Genomic DNA, 15,197 nt, shown 5'->3' with positions numbered 1-15,197 from the left:
CAAGAGTGCCACTGGCAATATCCACTGCACCCACCGACAAAAATGCATCAACAACCACAGTGGTTTCAGCCAAAACCACTGCACCCACCACAAGTTCACAGACTACAATCACTCCGACACCAACCACAACAAGCACTGTAGTCACAACTACAGGTGCACCTATCACAACCACAATGGCACCATCCACAACAACCACTGCAGACATTACTACAAGTGCATCGACTACAACCACAATAGCACCATCCACATCCACAGCAGCCACTACCACAACTGCACCTACCACACCAGTGTCTACCGCACCAACCACTGTAGCCACTACCACAAGTCAACCACCAACAACCACTAAAGCCACAATAACTACTGGAGCCACATCCACAAGTGCACCAATTACAAGAGTGCCACTGGCAAAATCCACTGCACCCACCGACAAAAATGCATCAACAACCACAGTGGTTTCAGCCAAAACCACTGCACCCACCACAAGTTCACAGACTACAATCACTCCGACACCAACCACAACAAGCACTGTAGTCACAACTACAGGTGCACCTATCACAACCACAATGGCACCATCCACAACAACCACTGCAGACATTACTACAAGTGCATCGACTACAACCACAATAGCACCATCCACATCCACAGCAGCCACTACCACAACTGCACCTACCACAACCACAACAACAACCACTGGAGACACTAGAAGTGTATCAACCACAATAGCACCATCCACTGCACCCACCACCACAAGTGCATCAACAACAAGAACCACAATGGTGCCAGTGAGAACAACCCCTGTAGCTACCACCATAAGAGCAACAGCTACAACAACCAAAGAAGTCATCACCACAATTGCACTGAAAACAACCACAATAGTACATGCCACAAGATCTTCACCCCCACCAGTCAACGCAACGTCACCACCAGTTTATGCAACTTCATCCCAAACAGGTAATACAACTTTACTACCAATCATCACATAATTCACTACAAGCAAATGCAACATCACCTCCAGTCCACAGAACTGTCAATGCAACCTCACCTCCACCTAGTAATACATCTTCCCTCCAATGTATACACCTTCACCAACAATCAATTCAACTTCACCCAACCCAGATATTGCCACTGTGTCACTACTTGATGCAGCTAAATTACCATTCAACAAATCTTTACACCAGTCTGTGCAAGTCCACGGTTGGTGAAGTCTATACACTGTATTCATTGTACATAATATCCAGAAATCTCTTTCCATGTTTTGCCTTTTTTCTTTTTTTTATCCCTGTCTCTCCTTTGAGCTAGTAAGATAAATTCTGATGATGGAAAATGTTGACAAAGAAACATTTCTCCCCCGACACTAATTTGTAAGGTACATTTTGTACTTAGCATTACCCTAGAGTCTAGAGACAATGTGATTGGTTTTGAGGAACAAATAAACAAACCAAAATGTTTTCCCACCTAGTGCGCAATGATAATGCCACAAGGACTAGAATGGGAATAAGGTCTAGGACTTCCTTGTGTTTATCCTTTTGACATTTTCCAACAATACAATGCCTCCTGGTCATCGCTGCTTCTATTAGTTATTTATATATATGTAATATATTTTTACATAGCACGTTGATTAAGAATGGCCAGGGGGAGTAGTTGCAGGGGGAGGGAGGGTTACACATACAAACACACACACACACACACCTAACTGCCCACTACAACCCATCTTACTGTTTGCCACTGAGCTGCTCCACTGGAGCTACTGGGGTTTCAGCATAACGTTACTCATTCACTCCCCCCTTCCAGATTTCTGGCCAGTCCGGGGATCAAACCGGTGACCTTTCCAATCACAAGCTCACTTCTCTAACCTTTAGGCCACCGCTGCACCCAGACAAACCCCAACTAATTGTCCCCCTTCTTGTGTCATCTCAGTGAAGGTTGGCAATGCGACTGTGACGTGCAATGAGAACAGCATGACGGTGGTGATTGAGAAGGCCTCCACTAATGGCCTTGATGCCGATCATCTACGTCTCAACAGTCCCTCCTGCAACATGAGCTCCAACGCCACTCACATCTTCACGACTTTGGCTCTCGACGCCTGTGGGACTGTGCTAGAGGTTAGGGCTGGAGGATGCAATCATTATCGTAGAAACACCCATTATCGGCGAGCACAATCAGATTTTGACCTCATCGAACTCGTGACATAGATTCTTCTCTCTCTGTTAAATCACATGTTTTCCTTGAATTCATACTCCTTTTTACTGATTTTTTTTTTTACTGTCACTTATCCATAGCAGACATACAGTTTCCCAAGAAGTACACTGAACACCTTAGGAGCGACAAAGAACCATAGATTACAGTTCTATGTCATATGTACCTTGTTATTAACAAATGTTGCTTTTGTTTGTTTTTCAGGACGATGGAGATAATTTGATCTTTAAAAATGAGATCTTTTCTTTTGATAAAGCCGATTCGGTGATCACCAGGAGACGTGAGGTGGAGATCGAAGTGTCATGCTCTTACCCCAAAATGGCCAACATAACCCAGCATTTCCGAGCCAAGAAGATGTCCTATTTGTTCCGAGAGAAGGGCTTTGGAAAGTTCTCCTACCAGTTTGATTTCTTTGAAAGCAGTTCGTTCACGGACATGATTGACACCTCCAGGTCACCTATGGAGGTGTGTATTTATTATCACATCAGGGATAATGAGGGTTTTTGCTTAGTGGAACCTTTAGTTTAAAATGTAATTTTAAGAAACAAACATAATATACAACTAATCCTCTAAATTGTATAATCCACCCAAAGGATCCAAAGGGCCCTTAATTTCACTAATGCACTAGAAATTAGCACATTGAGAGAAAGACTGACTATTCGACTGACAAGGATATACAATTCTTTCCTAAATTCCTATCAAATAATAAAATATCATCTCTAATGGACAAAAAATCTTATCAAACATGCCATGTTGCATTACATTTTGTGTGTTCCTTGCCAAGAGCAAGTTAGATAACTTCTGTAATAAACAACTAGTGGCAAATAGGAAATTTTAAAATGCAGTAACTGAGGCTATTTTGTGAGTTTACCTTCCGAGCTGTATGATTTCAGGTGAATCTGAAGGAGAAGATATACATGGGCATTTCCTCTACCAGTTCAGTCTCCAACACCCAGCTGTTTGTGGATTCCTGCAGGGCGACCCCTACAGACCAACCTGATGACCCCAATTACTACACCATCATCCAGGATGGGTGAGGGCCACAAGGCTTATGTCATACTACTGCAAACAAATGAGATATGAATTCACTGCATCTGAAAACATGTAGCAGAATAGCTGATTCAGGTATTGAGCAGTGCGAGTACAGTCAGTGTAGTACTCTCAGCAGTGCAATATATAATATACAAAAAGATTGTAGCTCCTATCTCCAAAAGTTATCACTTTTCAGGAATTTATTTGAAACCCAATTTGAGTTATTGACTTATTTTTAACTGTATACATTGGGTTTTTGAAATGGGTTTCATGGTCCTCAGGGTCATGAAATCTGCTCAAACAAAAAATGTAAAATTTAAATGTATGTACAAACTAAAAACATGAACATTTGGAGATAGAGGCTTTTTTGCTCTTTTCGACAACATTGCGATCTTCGTTAGCTTTCTGTGTCACAGATTTGCTTGCACTGATTGATTGTGACTGGGCCACTGAGATTCATTCTTATGGTTCCCAGATGCAACAGAGAGCCAACTTTACAGACGTATCGCAGCTCCCCTTCATCGTTCCATTTTAGAATGGAAGCTTTCAAGTTCATCGGCATGCATGACAAGGTGAGCTTTGGCCAGTACTGTGGTCTGAATGTGTCCCACACAGGCTGGAGCTGTGATTCACATCTTTGACTCTGAGCCTAATGATGATCTCTGATCCGGCTAGGTGTTCATCAACTGTGCTGTGATCTTGTGTGAGACTGGGAGCAACCGCACCCGCTGCACCCAGGGTTGCACGGATGGCAACACTGGCTCCAGACACAAGAGAGCGACTGGTTTACAGACCACTAGACACTACATTTCCAAGGGGCCTTTGCGTACAAGGAGGAGCTCGAACCAACAACGTAATGTGTTTCAGTCATGATTCTTTTCGGTTTATTTCTCTTCCTTGTCAGTTTTTTTTTTTTTTTTTATATAGATGTAGGCTACTGTTAGTTAGCCAAGCAGCCATCATGCTGAATTAACACTCTCCTTCCTTCTCCTTTTCTCTGTAGCAGGTGGTTTGAACCTGAACATGAACATGGTGTTCATCGGAAGTGGTCTCCTGGCTGCAGTTGCCATGGTGTGTGTTGTAATAATGTACCGAAGCAGGAACCATGAGGTCAGATACCAACTACCAAATATAACTGACCAATGAGAAGATGTTGTGACTTGTGAGGGAATTGAAAGCAGAAAATGTGTTGCTTTACTGTGCTTCATCAAATCATACCTTGTTATCTTATGATTATTTTTATGCTAGACGGGGGAAATCAAATCAGCAACTGTGTCGCTGTATGTCCTTATTTAAATGTTGTTGCAAGGGTGGCTGGGTAGTGTAGAGGTCTAAGCACTCGCCTACCACCGTAGAGACCTGGGTTCAATTCCCGGCAGCGGTACCTCTGGCTTGGTCAGTCATCCCTAACACAATTGGCAGTGTTCACAGGTGGGAAGCCAGTCGGGTATAGTCGGTGGGGGTGCCTGTTCAGCAGGGAGAGGATCTGGGGGAGATAACGTGAACCTCTGCATGCGTTACTCCCTCCCAGTGAAACTCCTTGTTGTCAGGTGAAAAGAAGCAATTGGCGACTCCACATGTGATAGTTTACACAGACCAACAGTAAAGTAGCACAACGACCAGGAGGGAAAAGGCAAAAAGACAAATGTAAACAAGAAAACAAAAACAATGTTGCAAACAAATAAAATGTAAAGCTTAATAAATTGCTCTCTGGAAACGTGTACTCTATGTGTACTAACCCCACTTTTAACTTTTATTACCACTCTTAATTCATACTGAACGTTAAAGTCTTATGGGTATATTTTGTGCAAATGATCCTAAAATAATTACTTTATGGAAGTATCTTTACATTTATGCTTTATTTCCAAATTGAGAACACAAGTTAGCATAGAATCAACTAAGCAAGGTACTTTTTTAGATATCTACCTCCTTAGCTAGGCATCTACCTAGGCTAAAACATGTGATACTGTTATCAATAAAATCACTTGCCGTATACATTAGTATTTAGTAATGCATCATAAACTCCTATTACCTACCCCTCTCTCTCTCTCTCTCTCTCTCTCTCTCTCTCTCTCTCTCTCTCTCTCTCACACACACACACGCAAGCACGCACGCACGCACACACACACACACACACACACACACACACACACACACACACACACACACACACACACACACACACACACACACACACACAGCAGAAGGATGCAGGGTTACAGCTCAGACTGCATTATGCCTCCTCTTACATCTGAACAATCGAGGGGGGGTGTGTCTAAAACTTAAATGGATGGAATAGTAAGTTTAACAATGGGAATGAGTATTTTAAACTTCATTGTTTCATCGTTGGCAACAGTTTATTTAGTCTTACAGATAACCTAACTTACTCTATCTAACCTCTAAAGGATACATTGAGAAAATCAAATATGGACAGTGCAGATCGAGAAACATCAAAATGTTAGCTACTGTAGATATTAGCCCATTGGCCCTTACAAAAACACAGAAAACATTTGCTAACGGCCATACATTCACAGTACAGTCTTCTTCTGTGGTTTTCTGTGAAAGCTTGACAAACGCTCTGTGCTGCCAATAAAACACATCAATGTTAACCTGTCAGGTCATGGTGCTGATCTTATTGGCGACCAGTGGTGGCACCATAGGATTTTAAATGAGACTTTGGAGAGAAAATGGTAATTTGATACTGTATTTCAGCAGTGGCTTGTGTTTTCACCCCACCAGCCTTTGTCGAGACGTTTTGAGCTTTCTGTCCCTTCGAAAAAACTATGCAAACTTACAATAACTTGAGTTTTGACTTAACTCTCTACAGCGGTTTGTTATAGAGCTTTGAATATGGGTCATTATATGAAAACGTGACACTTTTCCCTTTTCCCATTTGATTTTCAAACTATTGTTTTAGAAGTCGTTAAGCACCTTTTTGGATAAAGTAGGTCCTTACCTCTTAGAAAAATATGCCATGCCATCTCAGGCTATCTTATTTATTTATTTATTTTCACATATATTCAACATGCGTAAGTCTGTTTGGTCAACCCTGTTACTGTCATATTAATTCATGTTTGAAAATGTTTTAAATCCATAATTAGAACAAATCTGACATTCTATCAAAGATAAAGTTCCCCCTGCTACATTTACATTTTGTTTTTACTTTTATTTTTTTCCATGGATGAATATGCCCATTTATTTACACTTTAACAGCATCTTCTGTTTTAATAAAAAGTTATGGAAACAACATAATAATACCCCGATATCTTTGTGTGGATTATTGGTCTGTTTTACTTTACATATAAAATGTGTTGATTTTACATTAGTCTTTTCATTGTTCAAATTACAGTATATTAGAATATTATACAAGTGACAGGGCTTACACCTCAGTAACAGGGTTGACACCCTGTCGCATTCATAAACTTTTAAATCAAAACTACTAATCAGAATATACTGGACACAGATGTATTAAGAGGTTTTAGCATAGACGGTGATGGAAGATTATGAGACTGTGGATGGAACCCATGCTTTTATTAAAAACATGAACGAGAGAGGCAAATCATCTCCCAATTGGTGAACGAGAAATTGTTGGAGAATAGTTATTTGTCCCTGAAGGGAAATTGGCTTTGCGGCAAGTAGCACACAATACAAATAATGCACACAGTTAAAACAGTACACACAGTAAGAACAATTCACACTATGCTATGGGAATGCAAAAAAAGAATGTCTTCCACCAGTTTGTACTTATTTTCCTTTTTAGCCTTTGTCTAAATTGCTCCAGGTCATTGCGGAACTTCTTTCTGTCCCTCTTCGACCTTAAACGTCCCTGAACTTGTTACCTGCAACACAGTGAAGCATTGATTAAGCAAATATAAATTGAATAAAAATCAAATCAAATCAAATCAAAGTACTGACATATACAAGACAATTCTCATAAATATAGGGAGATCACACACACACTACTAAGTTACACATAGTTTGACTTTTGGGGGCCTCAATAACTAGTGAAAGTAGAAAAACTATACTGAGTGACAGGTGATTTTTATATTGTTGTCATCATGCTTCACACAGAAAAGTGTTTAAAACTGTTAAAACAAAAGAAAGATAATATAGATTTGTTTTTATGTTATGAGATGTATCACGGAAACTGAATTATAAAATATTTTATTGTTAATTCAGATTTATAGAGCAGTTTTGTTCAAGTGACATAAAATGGCACATTTCGTATAATGACCATATACTTTACATACAAAGCTTGTCAGTTTAAGATAATATAACCTAAAACTAAATCTCTGTGTGTGGCTTGACCTATTTTTTATATATAATTTGTATTATATCAACTGTAACTGTAGTAGCTTCACATAGCCACTAAGAGGCAGTGGTTGGCTACTTCATAGGTCACACAGAGCCTAGACCCAAAATTCTAAAAGGATCTCTGAACTGGGAACATGAAATGTTGAAATACTGATGTGACCTTACCAGTCATGATCCTAGATCAGTAGAATATTCCTTCTCTGGGAAGCTGGAAGCTTAATGGCTATAGGCATTGGGCCAGTAATCAAAATACATTTGTAATTTAACATTTAAAGATGAATGCCAACCATTTTAAGAATTGACATATGTTCTTCCTATTTCTCAGGACAGCTCAGTCAGTATTTGTGAACATGCATTACTCTCTCATAAAGGTAGAAATTAAAGAGAGAACCCTCCAATCTGTGATGTAACTGGGATGTAAAATCTGGCACTGCTCCATAGACAGTGAATGGGGCTCTGCCTTTATGAGGCTATACAATGTTTGAGTGAGCTCTTACACCTTGTTAAGAGTAAAGGTATCCAAGTGTCCTCAGTTGTATTAGTATGTGCTATAATAATAATAATATATATAATATATTAAGAGTGCAGTAATGTTGTTGTAACACTATGGGGTGCTCAAGCAAAAGGTAGAGGTGCACATTTGTTTCATCATGCTGAGCCTATAAAAGGGGTGTGTCCACCTGCTCAGCTCTCTCTGTCTTCCTCTCTTATTAGTTGCACCTTGAAGTAGCAAGTGCACGCTACAACAATGTTTATGCCAATGTGAAATAAACCAAGCCAAAAAGGCTAAAGAGTTCATCGTCTCTCATCGATTCCTTTCCTCCGAATGCAACGCAAAGATAAGCTGCAGTCATTATCTTAACAGGTTATGGGCCCAGGAGTCATTTGGAGATAATTAGTGATGTTTAACGAAAGGTTATGTAGATAACCTAGTTATATTAGTATTGGCTGAGCGTCCCGCTCTGAGCCTTACGAGATACTCTGTGATACATATTGTATCTCCCACGAATAAAAAACACATGCACCCCACCTGTATGGGGCCCCGCCCCTAATGGTGGCCACCACCCATATAACCATGACTCTGGTCATGAAACACCCTTCCTCGCCAAAAACCCGTCCCAGGAAAAGATCCCTCAAGAGGGAACTCAGGGCGCGCAGAGCGGGACGCTCAGCCAATACTAATATAACTAGGTTATCTACATAACCTTTCGTTATATTTCGTATTTGCATCGCGTCCCGCTCTGAGCCTTACGAGATAATGGGGAAGAGCGGGCGCGAGACCCGACAGATGTACCCCCTGAGGACCCGTAAGCCCACATCAAGGGGTGCGGGGAGCCCTGTCACCCCATCCTTCCTAACGAAGGGGGGGCGCAGTCAACTCCACCTGAATGCGAACAAGAGGGAGCTAGAACCCCTTGAACACACCGTACAGGCGGAACCACGTGTGACTCAACACACTGTGGCCCATACCCACACACTCCTGCTACCCGACCAAAGGACGGGAAGCAGGAAAGGCCACAGACCCCAGAACCGCCTGGGAGACAGAACCCCCGGTCATGTCCATGAGGTAAAACCTTACAAAGGAGCCCGGGGAGGACCATGAAGCTGCAGCACAGATGGCCTCCACCGAGGCCCCACCCAGGAGAGCGGCAGAGGCAGCCACCCCACGAGTGGAGTGCGCCCTGACGCCCCCAGGGGGATCCTGCCCAGCCAACGTGTAGCAGAGGGCAACACCCTCGCACAACCAATGGGACAGGCGCTGCTCCGACAGTGCCTTACCAGCACGAGCCCCACCGTAAGAGACAAAAAGCTGGTCGGTAACCCTGAAATCCTGAGTACGGCTGAGGTAAATCCCCAAGCACGGACTGGACATGACAGGTGAAGGCCCGCAACTAACTCACTAGTGTGAGGAGGAGGACGAAACGCCTGAACCACAATATCCCGGGAGCGGAAGGAACTCCGGATATTCTTAGGCACGAAAGCAGGATCAGGTCGCAGAGTGACACCGCAATCGGGCCGAAAAGACAGGCACTCTGGACGTACCGAGAGAGCACAGAGCTCACCTACGCGTTTAGCGGAAGTGACAGCCAGAAGGAACGCGGTCCTGAAGGACAGCTGTCCCAACGGCGCCCGCTCGAGCGGCTCAAACGGGGCCAAGGACAACCGACCGAGGACCAATTGAAGATCCCAAGTCGGAGCCAAGGAGCGTTGCACCGGCTTAACGCGTCGAGCGCCAAGCAGGAAACGCTTCACAAGAGGGTGGCTGAACAAGACATCCCCTCAAACCCCTCATGATAGGAGGATATAGCTGCTGCATATACCCTCACCGTCGAAGCCGACAGTCTATCAAGGAGAGACTGGAGGTAACTAAGGACAGCATCCAGGGGGCAGGAGACTGAGTCCCGGCCCCCCACCTTACACCACACTTGGAACATACGTCATCTGCCCGCGTAAGCGCGACAGTGGAGGGAGCATGCGCATTCCAGATGGTAACACCATCAGGATCAAGAACCTGCGCCCCTCAACGTACCCGTCCCAACAACTGACCTAACAGATGTATGGGGAAGAATCCCTGGCGGCACGGCATCGGTCCCAGACCCGCCTGGCCATGTCCAGACGCAATCCTCACCCATCAGGATGAGGGCCGCCCCGCGACAGTACACCTGCACCCACATTCTCCCTGCCAGGGATGTGGGGAGCCCTCAGGCCGCGCAGATGGAGGACGCCCATAGCCAGCCGCCCGCCGCCTGGTGCAGACAGGGGGAGCGTACTCCTCCCTGTCTGTCGATACACGACACTGACGTCGTAACGTCTGTCCTGATCAACACCATTTGTGGACCAGAAGGACCGCTTTCAACACCAACACATTGAACGTAGCGCAGACCGGGCAGCATGGTTTGCCAGCTGCCCCCTACTGCGTTGGCCCGACGCATCACCAGCGAGGGAGGCGTCGGTGAAAACGCGACGTGAGACAGCGCCGTAACCGTCCTAGGACGGAACCTCCCGAGCGTGTTGACAACACGCTCTGAAATGGATGCCCATAGCCCTCCAACCGTTGACTGGGAAGAGGAATACTCTACATCCAGTCTACAGCAACCCCAGGCTGGTAGAGACCTGCCTGGTATGAGACCTGACGATCCACCTTGACCGCAAAGGACCAGAACGTCATCAGGGCAGAACACTCCGTAACCCCGGACGACGCAAAGGCCCCAGTGCGGCCTCCACGCACTTGGTGAAGATGCGGGGAGCCAGAGAAAACCGAACGGCAGCCTCTGGTACTCATACGCTAACCCTGCAAAGGAAGCGTAGGTAAGCCCTAGGATGGAAGATCGGGGATGCGCATACGCATCCTACAGGTCTATGGAGGAGAACCAGACCCCCACCTGACAGTGTTCAACAGGTAGGAGACGATCCAAAAAATGCTGAACCTTCCCATGGGACAGGTCCAGCCTGGGTCTTACACCCCTCCCTCCCGACTTCTCGGGCTGAGAACACCGGGAGGAGAACGCCACGACGATGGCTTGCTTCGTCCACAGAGATTGGATCTCGTTGACCAGAGCTGTCCCTGCTGGAGACCCCGACAACAGGGTCTGTACCAAACCTGAAAACGGGTGGGGTTGTGTAAACACAAGTCCCCGCCTCACCGTTCTCTCCATCTACCTCGACATATGGTACTGCCGTAGTCATATGTGACGACACTCCCAACGCACCCGCCGTCACGTGGCGCAGGTCCGCCAGGAACTGTAGATAGTTGGCCCGGTCCCCCCGCTGTGCGTAGACAACCCCGGAACCGTGCGAGGAGCGGGTTCCGTGTCGGAACACCTGACCCTGACACACCCACAAGGCAATCGCACCCAAGGGGGAACCCCGACAGAAAGGGCCGATCTGATACGGGGGGCTTCCGATGAAAAAAGCCCCCCCACTGAACACCCCTCCAGAACATGCTGAAGGAGTTGTTCTGCAGCCGGACATGCAAGGTGTAAGGCCCCCATGGGTTCCTACACACCGTAGCCCTGCAGTGATATTACTACCACCCCAAACCATGTGAGCTGCGACCACTTGCCAATATTTCAGGAGTGGGAGGCACCAACATGATACCTGGCCTGGCGAAGGCGAGGCCGGGGAAGCCCGCACTGTGTGCCTCAAAAGGTTTCGAGCCCCCCTGCTGACAACACTTAAGTTGACAGACGTAACACCAGGCTCAACCAACACAGTTCAAGGTGTGGGAGCCGCTTGACAGCACAACATTCTCACGGACAGACCCAGGCTCAGCCATCAACTGGGTGTCAGCCCCTGTCCCCATGAGAAGCGAAAAAGGGGGGCCGCCCGCGCATCAACGAAGGCACGCGGCCCGCAGCCAAAGGAAACAATCAGAGCCCACTTCTTCCGCTGGTGTTGGGGAAGGGAGTGATCGGAGAGCGGGCTGCTCGCGGCAGGACGGTGACGGCTTGTTTGTTCAAGCCGAACCCATCCTACATGGCCGATCCCTCGGCCGCGAAGGCTGTCGGCCTTGTGGACACCTGTCGAATCAACGCCCAGGATACCTCTGGCGGGGGAAAAACATGGCCGCCTGTCGAGGGCCCCGTCATCGCCGCTGACGAGGCCGTGCTCTCTCTTCTTCTGGCTGCGCGGTGTGAGGCGGTGTAGGGCCTAGGACAATACCGCCCGCGCTCCAGCAGAAGACCAAAATCCCCTGCGGAGAGGGAAACCCTGAGCGGTTATAGCTTGCGGCTGGGTCAAAGCTAATAACGTCAACAACCTCGCGCGATGTGTCGAAGTCGGCTGGCCCTCAAGGCCCCTCCACCAGACACCATTTTTTTAATAGAAAAAACACCAATTCGAACACAGTTCTAATCGTTGCCAATTCCATACCGTGGCGGTACAAGCCTTAACAGCCCACCAGCCACTCGCCAGGCCGACCCACCCATGGTGTCGGCCGGGCGGGGCATTGTTTCAATATATCAAAAACAAAGGACTGACGTTAACATGGAGCACCAGTGGTGATTGCAAACAGCACCCTCCACTGTGGTGTGCACCATGAAAGGGTTAAATGAATAAAAGAGCTAAACCACAAAAACTGTAGAATGAGCAAACCCATACACACAAAGTTTAAGGGGAGACGGACCAGACCCGTCTTCATTCAAAATATTCACAACAGAACACCAGCCCTAGTTTAGCCCATTTACCAAAAAAGGTAAACAAAGCCCCCCCCCCGCACTACTCCCCCAGTATACTGATTGACCGTCAGTATGAATGGTTTGAGAGGAGAGAAAGCTGTAGCAAGACAGACCTTCTCATAGCAGAGTGACAAAACGAAACAATAGCCCCCTACACAGGGCCGCCCCAGGAGATGGGGGGCCTCGCGTCTAAAAACGCACAGGGCCTCACATTTCTCCCAGGCGGCCCTGCCCTTATACTACTGCAGCCTAACGCCAGGCAATGTGGGACCCAAGACAACAATTGCCTGTGCACAGACACGCAACATGTTTATCATGTCGGCTGGACCCATAGCCCCACTACCCGACGCCAACCCAGATGGGAACACCGTTCAACAAACCCCGCCGGAACACAAGGTAAAATACCTGGCTAGGAACCTAGCCACGACCTACCCCGTTGTCAACCCATTTACCCGAAAAGGTAAATAGAACTCAAAAACCCCACAACAGCTACCGACTGACCTTCATTGATGAACCGGGCAAGAGGCGGGAGAGTGACAACATCTCACGGCGGAGACATTAAAACAGCATAGCAATTAGCAGTAGTAATAGCATGCGGCAGTAGCGATAGCATGTAGCATAGCTTCAGATGTTTTAGCAGCACGCCCAAGACAGCTTGGAAACCGTTCCCTGCAGAGAACGTTCACCAAACCATCCTGCCCCCGGCGCCAACACACAACATGGTTGTGTTAACAAAACAAACCAGCATTACTAACACTAATACCCATGCCTGAAGACACAGGGCCTACCTGAGTACAAGCTGGCCCGACAGCCAGCCTTGTACAGCTGAACCTCGATGTGCAGTCATCAAACGAGGAACATCAACACAGGCCCGTCGTGTCGCCGAAAACATGCGTCGAAGATGCCAGGGGCCAGCAACCTCCGGTAAGCTTCCAACATTATTAATCTTCCTTAATCTTTTCATTCCGCTAGACTCGTATGGTGCACGCATCCAATACGCTGGGACGAAAACAGAGGAAGGGTGTTTCATGACCAGAGTCATGGTTATATGGGTGGTGGCCACCATTAGGGGCGGGGCCCCATACAGGTGGGGTGCATGTGTTTTTTATTCGTGGGAGATACAATATGTATCACAGAGTATCTCGTAAGGCTCAGAGCGGGACGCGATGCAAATACGAAATATAACCAACGTTAGAAAGTTGCAACGGACCGCGTGCTAACAGGATAACAAGACAAGCTAACATGGACCATCGAGGAACAAGCCGGTTGCCTCGACTGATGTTCGACGGAGATGAGACTAAGTATGAACTATGGGGACCAAAGTGTTGGGGCACCTTCACTTATTAGGGTTGAAGAAAACGATTCTGGGACAACCAAATAATGAAGCAGAGGTAGCGACAGACGCAAGGTGAACTTGAAAAATGCTGATGCCTACGCAGAGCTAATTCAACTGCTAGACGACAAGAGCCTTTCATTAATTATGAGAGATGCGCCAGATGACGCGAGAGAAGCTTTGAAAATATTAAGGCAGTATTATGCCGGGAGGTGAAAACCCTGGATAATTAACTTATACACCATGCTAACGTCGCTCCAGAAGACGGGTAGCGAAAGTGTTACAGACTAGATCATAAGAGTGGAAACTGCCATCACAGCGCTATGTAACGCAGGTGAAATGTTAAGTGACGAACTGTTGATATCGATGATATTAAAAGGACTACCAGATGTGTTTCGGCCATTCGCAATACACGTGGCCCACATTGAAGCAAATATAACGTTTGCAGAGTTCAAAACTAAATTGAGAAGTTTTGAAGACACCGAGAAATTAAATACGACGGTGTCAAGTGATAACGTGATGAAGACTCTAACCAGACCCGGACAGGGTCCCGACAAGTCAAGGTCGTATGTAAAGAAATATGAAGATGTAGAAGTGATATGTTTTAAGTGCAGCACAAAAGGCCACCGAGCCTGATGGTAGACACAGGAGCTACATCACATATCATCACGAACATAGAACTTCGACGACACGTTCAAGCCAGAGACCCACTGTGTAGAGTTGGCAGACGGTACCCTATGCAACTGTGTCACTCAACTCAGAGGAGACGCAGAAGTATGCCTGGTCGACAGTGAAGGACGGTGGTGGAGAGCAATGCTGAGGAAGGTGTTGTTTGTACCTTCATACCCCCAGGACATATTCTCTGTGAAGGCAGCGACCACCAATGGGGCAACGGTCGTATTCCACCAGGAAAAAGACGCTTTAATACACCGAGATGGTACCAGGTTTGACATTCATGTGTATGACAGACTGTATTATTTACATACTGATGGTGAGAACAGTGACAAATGTAAAACGTGTCACGACATACAGGGGTGGCATGAGATATTAGGCCATTGTAACTATGATGATGTTATTAAGTTAAAAAAATTCGTTAAAGGTATGGATATAAAGGGCAAGACAGAAAGACCCGTTCAAGAATGTGA

Source organism: Notolepis coatsorum (genome assembly GCF_963971535.1).
Source record: "Notolepis coatsorum genome assembly, chromosome: 8".
NCBI lineage: Eukaryota > Metazoa > Chordata > Actinopteri > Aulopiformes > Paralepididae > Notolepis > Notolepis coatsorum.
This window is presented reverse-complemented; position numbering follows the sequence as displayed.